Here is a 13,816-nt window from a genome sequence, read left to right on the forward strand (position 1 = left end):
TTAATTTCTTTTGCTGTTCAAAGAAATTGCTAACAGTGGTTGTTTATTGTCAAGTTCTCTTCCTATTTTCCTTTTTCTACAGGTCAGGAAGTACTCACCCAGTGCTAGTGAATTAAGTTTCAAATTTAATAGTCACTAATATTAACATTTCTAATTAGAATTGAAGTATTTGAGAACTGGAAGTGCTGGAAGAGAAACTCACAATATCATCTACTCAAATATGAGATGGGGACGTCTGGTTGTATGCAAAAAAAGTTTTAGGTGAGGTAACTTGAGGTAGTACACAGCTAAGATGTTAAGTAACATTGAGTAAGGTAGTGAGAAAATTGTTTCCTGTTGGATTCTCTTCCCACCTGGTTACATTGAGGAGAAAGTCTCAGTGTGTATTTGTCAGTATGTCTTCGATACACCTTAACTAACTTGCAGTGTCTTTAACTAACTTGCATATTTTCCAATTTAACATAAGGTTAGCCTGAGTCTTAGAGCCTTAGGCTGGCAAGAGTGTCTTGCTAGAATTTAATGCTATTATTTTTAATCATCTTATTTTTATTATTACCATCTATTTAGAGCAAGTCATTTTTGTTTTTAACTGAAGTTTACTTCATTTTAAAATATTTAGTTTTTAAAAGTACATTGATTTAAAGAAGTCTAGTTACTAAATAATGATACGAGTGGTATGAGTAATCAAGTGAGTGACTGAGGTTTAGAAAAAAATAACTGATTTAATTCGATCTTCAGTCGACAGGTAGTGAAATCAAGGCATAGAGAAAATGGACTTGATGGAGGTGGTCACAGTCAGAGACTCTGGTCTCTTCACTCTCCATCAAGAGCTCTTTCTACGACGACAGCGTACGGAGTGCTAACGTCCAACATTTAACATTTCAGCGTTAGGACCTGCCCTGAAGCCACAGATCCAGGTTAAGAACCCTGTGCCATTCCAGGCTGGCTGTGTAATCTGGGGCAGAAAGCTTCGTGTCTAACTGCTAGGTTTCTTCACTTCGTGAAGTCGACGTAATTCCTATTTCACCTTAATATTTTGCCAGTATTAAATGAGATAATATTTTAAAATGATTTGAAATGGCTCCTGGCAACTCAGGAGACGGAGCTATTTTTATCAGCTGAAGTTACTCTTAGTGAACTGCACAGCATTTGGAGCAAAAGAACCTTCTTAGCCAGGGCTTGGCTCCAGTGTGTGTGAACTGCATCTGCCACTTGGATCCTTAATTAATTAAAGGCTGGAAATCACTGCATTTCTCTGGAGGAGACTAACATGTCTATGGTTGCAGGGAGTGAAGGTACAAAGTGTTAGCTGGAAAACTGTGTAACCAAGGGTTAAAATAGCCTTGAAACAAAAGCAGAAGAGTTCTGGCCTCTGGCTTGTGGTGCAAAGCCAAGTGCCTTTACTGTAGTGAGCCCAGGAATGCTTCTGGTGAGCCTTGTTTGTTGTGGAAACTGACATGATCAAAGTGGAAAGAATTAAAACAATCCATCAGAATAATAGTCAAGGCTGTCTATGGACTCCCCAGACAGAGACTTGAACCTGAATGTTCCCACTGAGGACAGACAGACCAGCTGACAGCAAGCAGCTGCAAAGGAAGGGAAAGTGTCTCCCTAGGCAGACGTGTGCAGCTGGGCAATGAAGACCCTGGGTGGGAAACTAGATGAGAGTTCAGATTTGGAAAGATGGAAAAGTGAGACGGAGGGCTGACCTTGTGTTCCTTAGGATCCTCGGAACACCTAGGCTGTGGTTTTCAGGTGTCAGTTTGTGGAGTGGAATTACTGGGTGAAGCAGGCACTTTCAGTATGAAAGCATTTGGGGTGGGAAAAGTGCTAATTGTGATGGAAATTCTGTGCCAATGGCACAGCTCTCAGTGTTCAAGGCATTATGTCATGCTTCTCCCCCTAGCAATCTCCAAAGGTTGAAAACTTCTCATTATGATTAAGTAGAATTAAGAGTCCCTAAGTAGCTGGCATGATTTGGGATTGTTTGCTCACTTAGTCCTTTATCCCAGGATGAGGATTAAACTCTTTGATATTCTATCAAGTATGAAATGACCTTGGAGCCCCAACTGTTGCTAAGTTAGGATGCCTAAGCGAGGCATCCAAGGAATCCTAAGACAGAAGGGTGGGATAAGATCTTAAAGAAGCCCTGTCCTACTTATATATTTCAGGGATGAGGAAATTGAGGCCTGGAGAGAAGGAACAGCTTGCTCAATATTATAGAGTCTTCTGCTTTTAAGGCTAAGGCTTGCCTGTTGCCATGGCAAGGAACCCCCAGAAAATGGACCACTGGCTTAGGGTGATGCCCACAAGAGGTAGTGTCACATTGCGGGCACTTGTAATTTGGAATACTGAAGGGTTATCACTCTGTTTTTATTTTTGAAAATAATAATGATCTCACTTTTTGTTCGCTTTTTGTTTGGGCTTTTCTTTGTATATATTGGCATATCTTTCGATCTCTGTCCGTCCCAGGTTGCATTTTACAAGGACTCTCCTGGACAGCAGCAGGGAGATGCAGAGTGAGGTTTTTACAAAGATTGTTAACACACCCAATACTGGGCCCAATGAGATAATTTAATAATCATAATATTTTCTACTGAGCGCTTTACAAATCACAGAGCACTTTTTAATCTCTTCTTTCATTAATCCCTACCTAGTCCTATGAAGGAGGCAGAGCAGTTATTACCACCATCCATCTTCTGGATGCGCTAAGCGAGAGCCCAGCCGCTTCCTTTAGGTCACAGTGCCCCGGAGCTGCTGAACCAGACCAGCTGGCTGGGGGTTTCAGTCTTCCTGGACTGTCAGCTTCAGCCCCTCTCCCAGTAAGCAGACGCCCCGACTCCTGGATTCCCCAGGGTATATTCTCTGCGCTCTCGACTTGATGGGGGTTTCAGGAAATTCTTTTCATGAAATTTGCGATTTTTTTTCTTCTTCAGAGGTAGGGACTATGAGAAGCAGAGAGAAATACTTAGACGGAGCTGGGGCGGAGTGCTGGGGAGGAGGAGGGTTGAGGGTGTGGGAGGGTAGAGAAGGCAGCCTGGAAATCTTGCATATAAAAAGGTTAAGAACTGGGGAAAGGCTTGAGTCTGTAGACTTCAGAAGTGAAAGCCCGGGAAGACGCTGCTCCTTGTCCTTTCTAAGGGCTCCCAGCAATGGCTTACTTGAGGACAAAGTTTGGCGTTTGCATTTCTTGTTATCTGCCTTGCTGCAGCACCCCGAGGAGTCTGGGCTCACGCCGCTTCCAGGCCCTGGGCCCCACTTGGCAGGGAGGTGGGGGAAGAGCCTGCAGTCCTCCTGCTGAGCAGCCTGGTGATGGGAGGGGAAAGTCGGCCTGGCATCAAAGCAGTAAGGGAAACACTGGGGGGCTATTGGGCTGTCACTCTCCTCTCAGCCAAGGCTTTGCCCCAACTCATTTCCTGCCAGGCCCTAACCCAGGTACCACCTCTTTCCCACCCTTCTTCCAGATCCACTCCTGCTCTAATGTCGCCAAAGGAGGGAACCTGGAAAAAGAAAGCTGGGCCTGCCGGCTTTCTGTTTGTCTTTGGAAACCACTTCTGGAGCAAGAATTGGGGCCCACAAATGTGGCCCCTTTGGAATGACCTCCACCCCCACCCCCCAACTCTAGTTGAGTTACCAAATGAGGCCAATTCATTCTCTGGAATGTAGCAGCCCAGGCAATGATGACTGATACTGACAGGGAAGCTTTCATGTAGCAATATCCCTGGCCACCGGCTGTGAGGCAAAGAGAAAGAACTCTCTGGAATTCACAACATTCCCCCTCCAATTAATCCTCAGCCACCCTGCTGTGTGTGAATGGGTTGTGCTGGGGATTCGTAGCTCTGATGCGGGGGATTTGCTGATTCCTTTGAGCCCCCTGAGGAGAGGTGATATGGAGAGCAAATAATCAGCATGCAGCTCGGAGGCGAGGTAATGAATTGGCTCAGCTGGGCCTGGCTTCACTATTTGTACACTTTTAGGCACCTCGGAAACTGGGTTTGCAGACAAAAACCTGTGCTGAGGGGCCCTCAACCCCCGACCTTTTGTGGGGCTGGATCGCTGCCGCCTCTCCTACTAGCTTAAGATTGGAGCCTTGTCTCAGAACGGAGGAGCCTGAGGTAAAGGAACCCTCCCCCCACCCCCTGCCCAGTCGCACACCCGCCCCGGTCGGGACTAGAGTTGCACTCTGTGCGTTCGACTGCGGTTTTCAGTCTAAGTCCACTCCCGTTCAGAAAGCTATTTACTTTTCATTCGCAGCTCCAGGTTCACCCCTGTGAAGCCTTCCCCACCGGCAAGATTACGCTGTGGCTTCTCCGTGTTTTCGGAATGTCGTGACAGGCCAACGTACGTTCTGCTCGGCTGGGTGAAGGGTCTGTCTGTCCACTTCAGTGTCTCCCAGCGTGCTCAAAATTAATAATAGTGCCTGACTAACAATAACTAACATTTGTTGAGCCCCTACTAGGTGGCGGGCACTGAGAGTTTATGTGCATGATCACAGGGAATCCCTACAGGGATCTCGGAAGTAGGGGCCATTTTCTGCTTTATTTTACAGAAAGGACAAAGAGGCTTAGGAATTCCGAACCAGCACGGGGTCCCAGCCTGGAAGTGATAACTGGTAAGTAAGGTGGGGTCAGATTCCAACAAGGGTCTGTCCCTCCACACAACCTCTGGTTCCCCCAACCCCTCGCTTTTGTTTGGGCTTCTCACCAGGAGCAGCTTCCACAGAGCTTCCGGCTTCCAACCTCAGGGACCTTCAGCCCCCTCCACACTGCAGCCAGGAGGACCTCTCTTGGAGACACCCCAATGGGTCCCTCCCCTCTGAAACTCTTCAAAGTGTCCCCACAGCACCTAGAAGAAAGTTCAAATGCCTCGGCTTAGCACACAAGCCCCTTTATGCTCCAGCACCTGGAAAGAATTAAATACAGATTGAGGTGATAATCCTAATAACCCCTTGGAGGAGTGCGCTGGGTGAGGCTGTGAAGGGAATGTGGGTCTCTTTTTCTTCGACTCGGGAGTCTTCTCTGGGCCTGGCTCCCGAGGGCAGTTTCCAGTCTGACCCTGCCCTCATCTTGTCATTCTTGGCATTTGCCACTATGTGCTTGCCCCGCTGGGTCCCTTGTCCTTCGTTCAGGATGGAAGGTATTGGGTGCAGATTTTACTTCTGGTTCCACAGTATCTGAAGGGAATTCAAGGTGAACACTTTCATTAAAAAAAATTTTTTTGAACACTTTCCTTTTTAAGGGTTTTGTTGCCAGCAACCACAGGGCACGAGACAAGAACTATGACAATGTCCCTTACTATTCGGTGCTCATTGTCAACCAATCTGCTTTTTCATATCTTGCATGACAAGAGGTTGCATTTTGTACCCTGAATTTGGGTTTTCCTTGATTGGCTGCCAAATGAGCCACTTAGGCTCTCCCACAGGTCCTGCCTGCCAGTCCCTGGGGGGTGTTAGCAGCAGCTTCTTTGTTGTATAGCAGTGCTCCTACCATTGTTTAAGGATTTCATGATAAGCTGTCCTTATTTTATAAAAACACAGGTGAAACTGAAATAGTCAACATTCTATTAACCAGTACTTGTTGAGATGCTGTTATAAGGGGGGAGGGGGACGGTAGGCAACAGGACAGTTAAGGTCCCTGCATTATGTGGTTTATGTCAGAAGGACTGACAAATATCATGTACAAACAAATATGCAAGATCATGATTAGCCGCACAAGGGAATGAAACAGGGTGATGTGATAGAGAAGTGGTAGGGACTGCTTTAGTTTAGTTAGAAGACGGGCTTTCCAAGCAGGTGGTATGTGAGCTGTGACCTGACCGCTAAGAAAGATCCATCCCTGCAAATAATAGAAAGGAAAGCATTCCAGGCAAGTGCTAAGGACCTGAGGTGGGGAGAAGCTGGTCTTCTTTGAAGGCACAATAAAGAGGCTAGAAGAGTTGAAGTATTTTGAATGAGCAGGCAGTGGGGTAGGAGATTAGGTAGGAGATGTGAGCCAACAGAGCTTCAAAATCTTGTAGGCTGATGGCTTTCAAACTCTTTAAATGTGACCTATAGGAAATACATTTTACATTGCATTCCACTACACACACACACACACACACACACACACACACACACCCATCTGAAAGACAATTTTCATGCAATAACATTTGTCCTTACTACATATAATAAGCTGGTATTTTCTATTTTATTTTATTTTATTTTAAAATGCTAATCCTTGCCCAGAACATTCATTCCACAGCTTAGTAAATGGCTTGGTTTAGAAAGCTCTGTCCTAGACTATAGTAAGAATTTGCTTTTATTCTCGGTGTAACTGGAAGCTTCTGGAAAGTTGTAAGCAGGAGAGTAACATGGTCTGATTTACATTTTTAAAACCTCTCTTTGTTGTCTAGAGAACAAATTGTATGAAGGCGGGTGAGGGCAGCAGCAGGGCGGCCAGCAAGGAAGCTATGGCATTTCTTCTAGAGGAGAAATGAAGGTGGCTTAGACTAGAGTGGTACCAGAAGAGACTGAGAAAAGCCCATGAAGGTTAAAAAATTCGAAAATAAAACCAACATTGAATGTGTGTGGAATGTGAAGAACAGAGAGGAGGCAAAGATAACTCCAAGAGTTGTTTGTTTGTTTTCAACAATGTGTGGTGTAGTCATTTACTGAGATGAAAACTTGGAGAATGATCAAGTTTTGGGGATGAGAACATTGCTTTGGATATTTCAAGTTTAGGATTCTTACTATACATCTTATTGGAGGTGTTAGGTGGGGAGTTAGAAATACCAGTAAGGGGGCTTTGGTGAAATATCAGGGTTGGTGATGAAGCTTTAAGAGGCAAGGGCACATGGATATGATTTAAAGCCATGGGTCTACAGGTATTTACCTAGAGAGAATGTGTGGCTAGGTGCTTAGGCCCACTTTCTGGACCATGCCAACAGTAATAGGACAAGCAGAGGAGGAGTCCTTCCATTCTGAAAGTGATGTTTCATATAACAAAATGGAATGTGACAAATCATTAGATATACTGAAGGTCTTAGGTAGTCATCCATTGGACTTAAGGAGGACCACTGTATGTGAATTACAGAAGAGAAATGAAATCTAAGAATGTATGTGAAATGCTAGCAGTAGATCTTCTAAAGTGTCTTAGGAGTTTCCTAATACATTTAACTTTCTGAACACTTCTCACATTGTTTGCATGATTTCTCGTTGAGCTTGTACTCATACAACTTTAGTGCGCTTTTTAAGGAATTCTTTACAAAAGTGGAGGACTGTCTGTATCCTAGACTTTATTCTTTGAATCTATTTAAAATAATGCTCTTATTCTCTCACATCTATGTAGATATTCTAGCTGAAGAACTTTATATTCTCATTCGATCTAACTTTCCTTCTGGGGCTGGAACACCTCTATTTTCAGTTTTCTTGGTAAGGAGACACCACCCTTTGCGTTACATCTCCCTCTCTCTTCCTGTCAGATGGGGTGTCAGGATCACTTAATTGTGTAAGCCATTTCAAGAAAAAGAAGATTCTGGGGCCCCTGAGTGGCACAGCGGTTAAGCGTCTGCCTTCGGCTCAGGGCGTGATCCCGGCGTTATGGGATCGAGCCCCACATCAGGCTCCTCCGCTGGGAGCCTGCTTCTTCCTCTCCCACTCCCCCTGCTTGTGTTCCCTCTCTCGCTGGCTGTCTCTATCTCTGTCAAATAAATAAATAAAATCTTAAAAAAAAAAAAAAAGAAAAAGAAGATTCTTCTATTCCCTCCCCTCCCCTCCCCCCTTGCCTGCCTGCCTTCCTTCCTTCCTTCCTTCCTTCCTTCCTTCCTTCCTTCCTTCCTCATTCTTTTTCTTTCTGTTTTTCTCAAGGGCAGTCGTTTTCAAACTTCAAATGAAATCTTAATTAAGTTAAAGCTCCAGATAGAAAATGAACAATGAAATAATGGTAACTTCTTCTTTCATTTGTGTAGGGACCTCATCAGCAACTTCATGAAATCCTAGGGTTTGTCAAAGTATTACTGATATGGATTCATTTCCTCTTTGAGGAGTCTTCAGGTAAGAGAAATCTCTAATATCTATGAGCCAGTTGTTTACCTAGATAAATAAAAATGATTCTCTATGACAGGATCACTGATAGTATTTCACCCTTGAGAAATAGTGGAGAGCCAGAGAGCTTACACAGATTGCCTCTTCAAGATAATCATATTTCATTAGTTGATCAGAAAACATGGTATACCCAAGGATTTAAATAATTGAATAAAAATACAAATGTGTGATTTTTTCCAAAAGGTAATAAAATATAGTTTAAGTAATGTTCACTTCTGAATCAGAAAACTTGAGCTCAGTCTCTGCGTTACCTCTCACCAGCTATAAGCTGAGCATAAGAGCAAGTAACGTAATATCTCTGAGCTTCAGCTTCTTCATATGTTAGTCAGACAAAGAATCTTCCTCATAGGTTTGTTGCAAAGATTAAATAAAAAATAACATGCAGAGCACCTAGTACTTGGCAGTCTTGTCATACAGTAGGCTCTTAACATAAGACAAATAATTATTATGATTATATTGTTGCCCACTTTGGGTGACAAAGATGAAGGCCTGGGTCAGATATGACCTCCAGCCCTGTAAATGCTGATGAGAGGTCTGGCTGATGACATGTATTTAAGGGCTAAGTGAAATGGATTTTGTAATATATGGTCATACTTTGGATGACTTCTCAGAAATTCAAGTCTGTTATATACCTAAGGAAATGAAAAAGCCAAAACTTTTTGGCACCTGGCCTAACGGCCTGGATTCTTTTGAGTCAATATAGTTTGTCCTCTTTGTTCTTATTTAATAGAAGTTAGGTCCTGACCACAGCTCATTTCTACATTACTTTATCACTGGGATGCCTCTCTCAGTTTTCAGAACAGCAGACCATAGAGGATAAACATAACCGAGACATCATATTTACGGAAATGGGGATCTTAAAATTGAGATTCATTTATTCATTCTTTCATTCACTCCATATTTTTTTAAAGATTTATTTATTTATTTTAGAGAGAGAGAGAGAGAGATAGAAAGAGCATGAGTGGGGTGGGAGTGTGGGCAGAGGGAGAGAGAAGATCTCAAGCAGACTCTGTGCTGAGTGCAGAGCCCAGTTCAGGGCTGGATCTCACGACCCTGAGATCAGATCTGAGCCAAAGCCAAGAGTCTGACGTTTAACCGACTGAGCCACCCAGGTACCCTCACTCTATAAATATTTAGTGAAATTTGTGTACTGGGAACACATATGTACAGACACTGTATCATGAAAGTGACTAGACAAACAAAACCCCACCCTCATGTGGGGTCAGACAATAAATAAGTACATAATAAAAAGGATAATTACAGGTTGTGGTACGTGTGGTGGGGAAAGTAAGCACAATGCTGTGATAGAGACTAATTTAGAGAGGGCTTCCCATAGGAAATGGGGTTCATGATGAGACCAAAAAGCCAGCCACGTAAATAGTCAAAAGAGAAGCTCTCCCAACAGAGGCAACAGCAAGGGTGCGTGGGGGAAAAGAGCTGGACAAGTTTTAAGAACTTCTAGAAAGCCAGCATGACTGGAGTATCATGAAGGAAAAAAAAGGAAGGAAGGCAGGAGACAGATCACACAAGCCTTTAAGGTATTTAAAGATTTTCTACGTCTATGGGAAGTCACTGGGGGCTTTGAAATAGGGGAGAGACATAAGCTGGTTTTCATTTTCAAAAAAAAAAAAAAAAAAAAAAAAAAAAAACCTCTGTAGAGAGGGCCAATGGGAAAGGGGCAAGAGTGGGCACAGTAGGACAGCTATGAGGTGACATAGATGAAAATAGACGGTGGCTTAGAACAGAGAGGACTAGAGTATTTCAGGATACATTTTGGAGGCAGAGCAATGGCACTTGCTGATAGATAGTGAGAGAAAGGAAAAAAAATCATGGTTTCTGGCTGTAGCAACTGTCCAGTGGTTCTGTCCTTTTCAGAGAAAGGGAAGACTATGATATGATCAGCTGAGGAGTTGGATGCAGAGGGACTCACATGTTGCATTTCGGGAATGTTAGGTTTGAGATGTCAGGGAGACTGGCAGGCAGATATTCCAGAGAGTCATCGGATGTGGAAGAAAAGTCTAGAGCTCAAAGGAACTGCTAAGCTGGAGATAGATGTTTAAGGATCTTTAGAAATTAGTTTATGTTTTGAATCTAATGGGATGGGTAAAGTCCTATAGGGAGAGGAAGAATTTAAAAGGGCCCAGGATCTGCCTTTGGGGACTCCAAAATTAAGATGATTGTAGAAGAAAAGGAATTAGCAGAGGAAACTAAAACGCCATGGCCTTGATGTGGGAGGACTGTCATAAGTGATGACTATAGGAGAAAAAAAAAAAAACCCTTGGAGAATGTAAGTGTGGTAAGAGTGAAGTAGTCCACTGTGTGGGAATCCATGTGTAACCCCAAACTTCTCTGTATGATACTCAACAGCACCCAGAGGAGCAAGGCTGATCTTGGGTAAATCCTTTGTAAGTATCAGGCAATTTATTTAGCCTTTTTTTTTGAAGTCAATATAGAAACTTTATTATTTTTATTTTATTTATTATAATAATATTTTTTTATTATATTATGTTAGTCACCATACAGTACATCCCTGGTTTTTGATGTAAAGTTCCATGATTGATTAGTTGCGTATAACACCCAGTGCACCATGCAATACGTGCCCTCCTTACTACCCATCACCAGCCTATCCCATTCCCCCACCCCCCTCCCCTCTGAAGCCCTCAGTTTGTTTCTCAGAGTCCATAGTCTCTCATGCTTCATTCCCCCTTCTGATTACCCCCCTTTCTTTATCCCTTTCTTCCCCTACCGATCATCCTAGTTCTTATGTTCCATAGATGAGAGAAACCGTATGATAATTGTCTTTCTCTGCTTGACTTATTTCATTTAGCATTATCTCCTCCAGTGCCGTCCATGTTGCAGCAAATGTTGAGAAATCGTTCTTTTTGATAGCTGAGTAATATTCCATTGTATATATGGACCACATCTTCTTAATCCAGTCATCTGTTGAAGGGCATCTCGGCTCCTTCCACGATTTAGCTATTGTGGACAATGCTGCTATGAACATTGGGGTGCATATGGCCCTTCTCTTCACTACGTCTGTATCTTTCGGGTAAATACCCAGTAGTGCAATGGCTGGATCATAGGGTAGCTCAATTTTTAACTTCTTAAGGGACCTCTACACTGTAGAAACCTTATTATTTTTAAATTTCAGCTTTGTTGAGGTATAATTGGATTATTCAAACTGTTTTCTCATTTATAAAGTGGGGCAATATATGCATTTCATAGGCATTCGTAAGCAGTAAGATAATTTATATATTCCAGAAAATTAGGTACACAGTGTTCAATAAATGGCAGTATTATTATGAAGTAGTGTTATGCTCAGAAACCAGAAGACCTACATTCTAGTGATTTTGGTGTAGATCCTGCATCCAACAGCGGTTTCCTTGGGCAATAATAATCACCCGAATTTCAGTTTCCTTTCTAGTAAAAAGGAGAAAATAGTACCTGTTCTGCCTTCTTTCGTCATAGGGCTATCAGAGGTGTAGTGAGTATGAGAGGAGTCTATAAGCCATCCAGCTTATAGATCCAGCTATAGCCAGCCAGCTAAGGAAATATGAGGAATTTCTATTTGTCCAGTAGAATTTCTATTTGTGCAAGTGCAAAACCACAATCTCTGATATTCCTTTGACAGAAGCAACGTGTTCCTACCTCAGGGCCTTTGCGCTTGATGGTTTCCTCTGCCTGAAACATTCTTCACTTACATATCTGGATTAGCCCACTCCTCATTCCTTCAGGTCTACCTAGAGTTCAGCTTATCAGACCCCTTTCCAGACCAGCTTCTTTAAATTGGTGCACACACACTCAGCACTCCAATCCTCCACTTCATTTTCCTCTGACATTGTCACCATTTTTCATGTGTCATGTTTTGTCATTATGTGGCTCCACTCACTAGAATATAAGTTTTACAAGGAAAGAGTTTGTTGGTTCTTTCCATCTTTTTTTTTTTAAAGATTTTATTTATTTATTTATTTGACAGTCAGAGAGCACAAGTTGCCGGGGGGAGCGGGCAGAGGGAGAGGGAGAAGCAGGCTCCCTGATGAGCACGGAGCCCGATGCTGGCTCCATCCCAGGCCCCTGGGATCATGACCTGAGCCGAAGGCAGCCACTTAACTGACTGAGCCACCCAAGTACCCCTGGTTCTTTCAATCTTTTATTTCTAATATCTGGTGTATATCAGGCACTGAATAAATGCTGAATGAATGAATAAATGAATCAAAACCTGATGACTCAGAAAGAAGCAAAGACATTAGGAGTTTAAAAAGACCTGGAGATAACTCTTAATTCTATCATTCTCCAGCCGGGAGCCTTTAGGCACATTATCAGTCTCAGTTCCTCTGGCCTCTTACGTGGGGATTCCTGAATGCCTCCCTGAGAGAGCTGTGAGGATTAAAGGAGACATGGAATTTACCTGAAATCAGGGCAAGAGAATTAACATTTATCGAGCATCCTCTATGGGCTGGACCGTTTACATAGAATCATTCTCATGATTCTCTTGTAAGGCAGCTGTCATTTTTCCAACGTAATTGGGATCAATCTGAGGCTCAGAGAGTTGGTTCCCACACAGTAAATGGTGGAGTTAGGGTTTTCAGCTGGCATCCCTCAGACCCTTTCACCACGGACCACCTTCATGTGTCCGTGGTCATTTTTAGGATGGTGTCAGGAGCCAAATGTGGAAGCCAGAGTTGCACATCAAGTGGTCATCAAATCTTGATAGAAGGATGACAGTATGAAGGAAGAGCTCGTCGTGGTTAAATCTTGCAAAGGTGAATGCAGCCAGCTCCTGAAAGCGTTGTAGTCAACTGTGGGGTCAGTCACAGCTTCCTCAGTCTCTGCCTGACCGGGGTCCTGACTTGTGTCAAAGCTGCTCTGGCGCCTTTGGTGGCTCCTTTCACCTGGGCTCTTGGGCAGACTGGGGGCTACCATTTACTAAAGAAAAGCGCTACACTTGGCAGGCTCTTCGTGTGCCACCAAATGGAGAGAGAAGGGCCAGGTCAAAGCAAAACCCTAGGTTGCTTCTTTCGAAGCTCGTTCCGGCCTTTTCTAATACATGTTGTGATTGCTACCCAAGGCTCCGGGAATGTCATTTTTAGCTCTTCTATGTCCCAAATACATTCTCAGTGAATGATGTCTTCTCCTCTTCAGGGTTTCTGGGCCACTTTGGTCCAGGTGAGTCACCTGTCTCAAAGGAATGCTGCTGATGCTGATAGAAAGCTCCACGAATGTGGACCTCTGTCTCACTAGTCTTATTTTCCTTTTGGTTGTACTGGTGGGGAAAAGCACTTTTTGAACATAATAAATTGTTTTAATAAGCAGGGTTTCCCATTTGTTTCTCAGCTTAGGCAGGGTGGCAGGTCTGGTCCCATAAATAGGTTTCTTAGAACAACAGTTCTCACACTTTTCATGTTCCTGATATTTTTAGTGGCAAAACTTGAAAGGATTAAAAGATTCATCCAACAACAGTAAACAAGTCAGCAATCATTACCAATCAGTTCGAACTACAGAGAATAGTGTTGCCTCACATTTTAATTTTTTTTTTTAGTATTCCCTTGATCTCCCAACACTGCTTTTGGTGTTTGATAGAAAATTTGACTATCCTAACTACTCCTTCTTATATACACAGAAGACAATGTTCTCAAGTGTTCCAGTAAACACTTCTTTCCTAGGTAGCTGCTTGAATCTGTGATACAAACCTTTCTGGTTCATAGCAAGTTTTGCTCTGACTACACCAAGTTGCAT

At 43.1% G+C, this 13,816-nt stretch overlaps 1 long non-coding RNA gene across 1 annotated transcript; it reads left to right on the plus strand.

Annotated features, from left to right (window-relative positions):
* Positions 1-4,181: 4,181 nt before the first annotated feature.
* LOC148109158 (uncharacterized) lies at positions 4,182-8,023 on the plus strand. The gene is made up of 3 exons (XR_015726198.1): positions 4,182-4,341; positions 4,550-4,612; positions 7,945-8,023. It is a non-coding gene; the product is annotated as an uncharacterized LOC148109158 (long non-coding RNA).
* The last annotated feature ends 5,793 nt before the right edge of the window (positions 8,024-13,816 follow it).

Source organism: Ursus americanus, chromosome 12 (assembly GCF_024610735.1).
Source record: "Ursus americanus isolate L20-20 chromosome 12, mUrsAme1.1.p, whole genome shotgun sequence".
In the NCBI taxonomy this organism is placed as follows: domain Eukaryota; kingdom Metazoa; phylum Chordata; class Mammalia; order Carnivora; family Ursidae; genus Ursus; species Ursus americanus.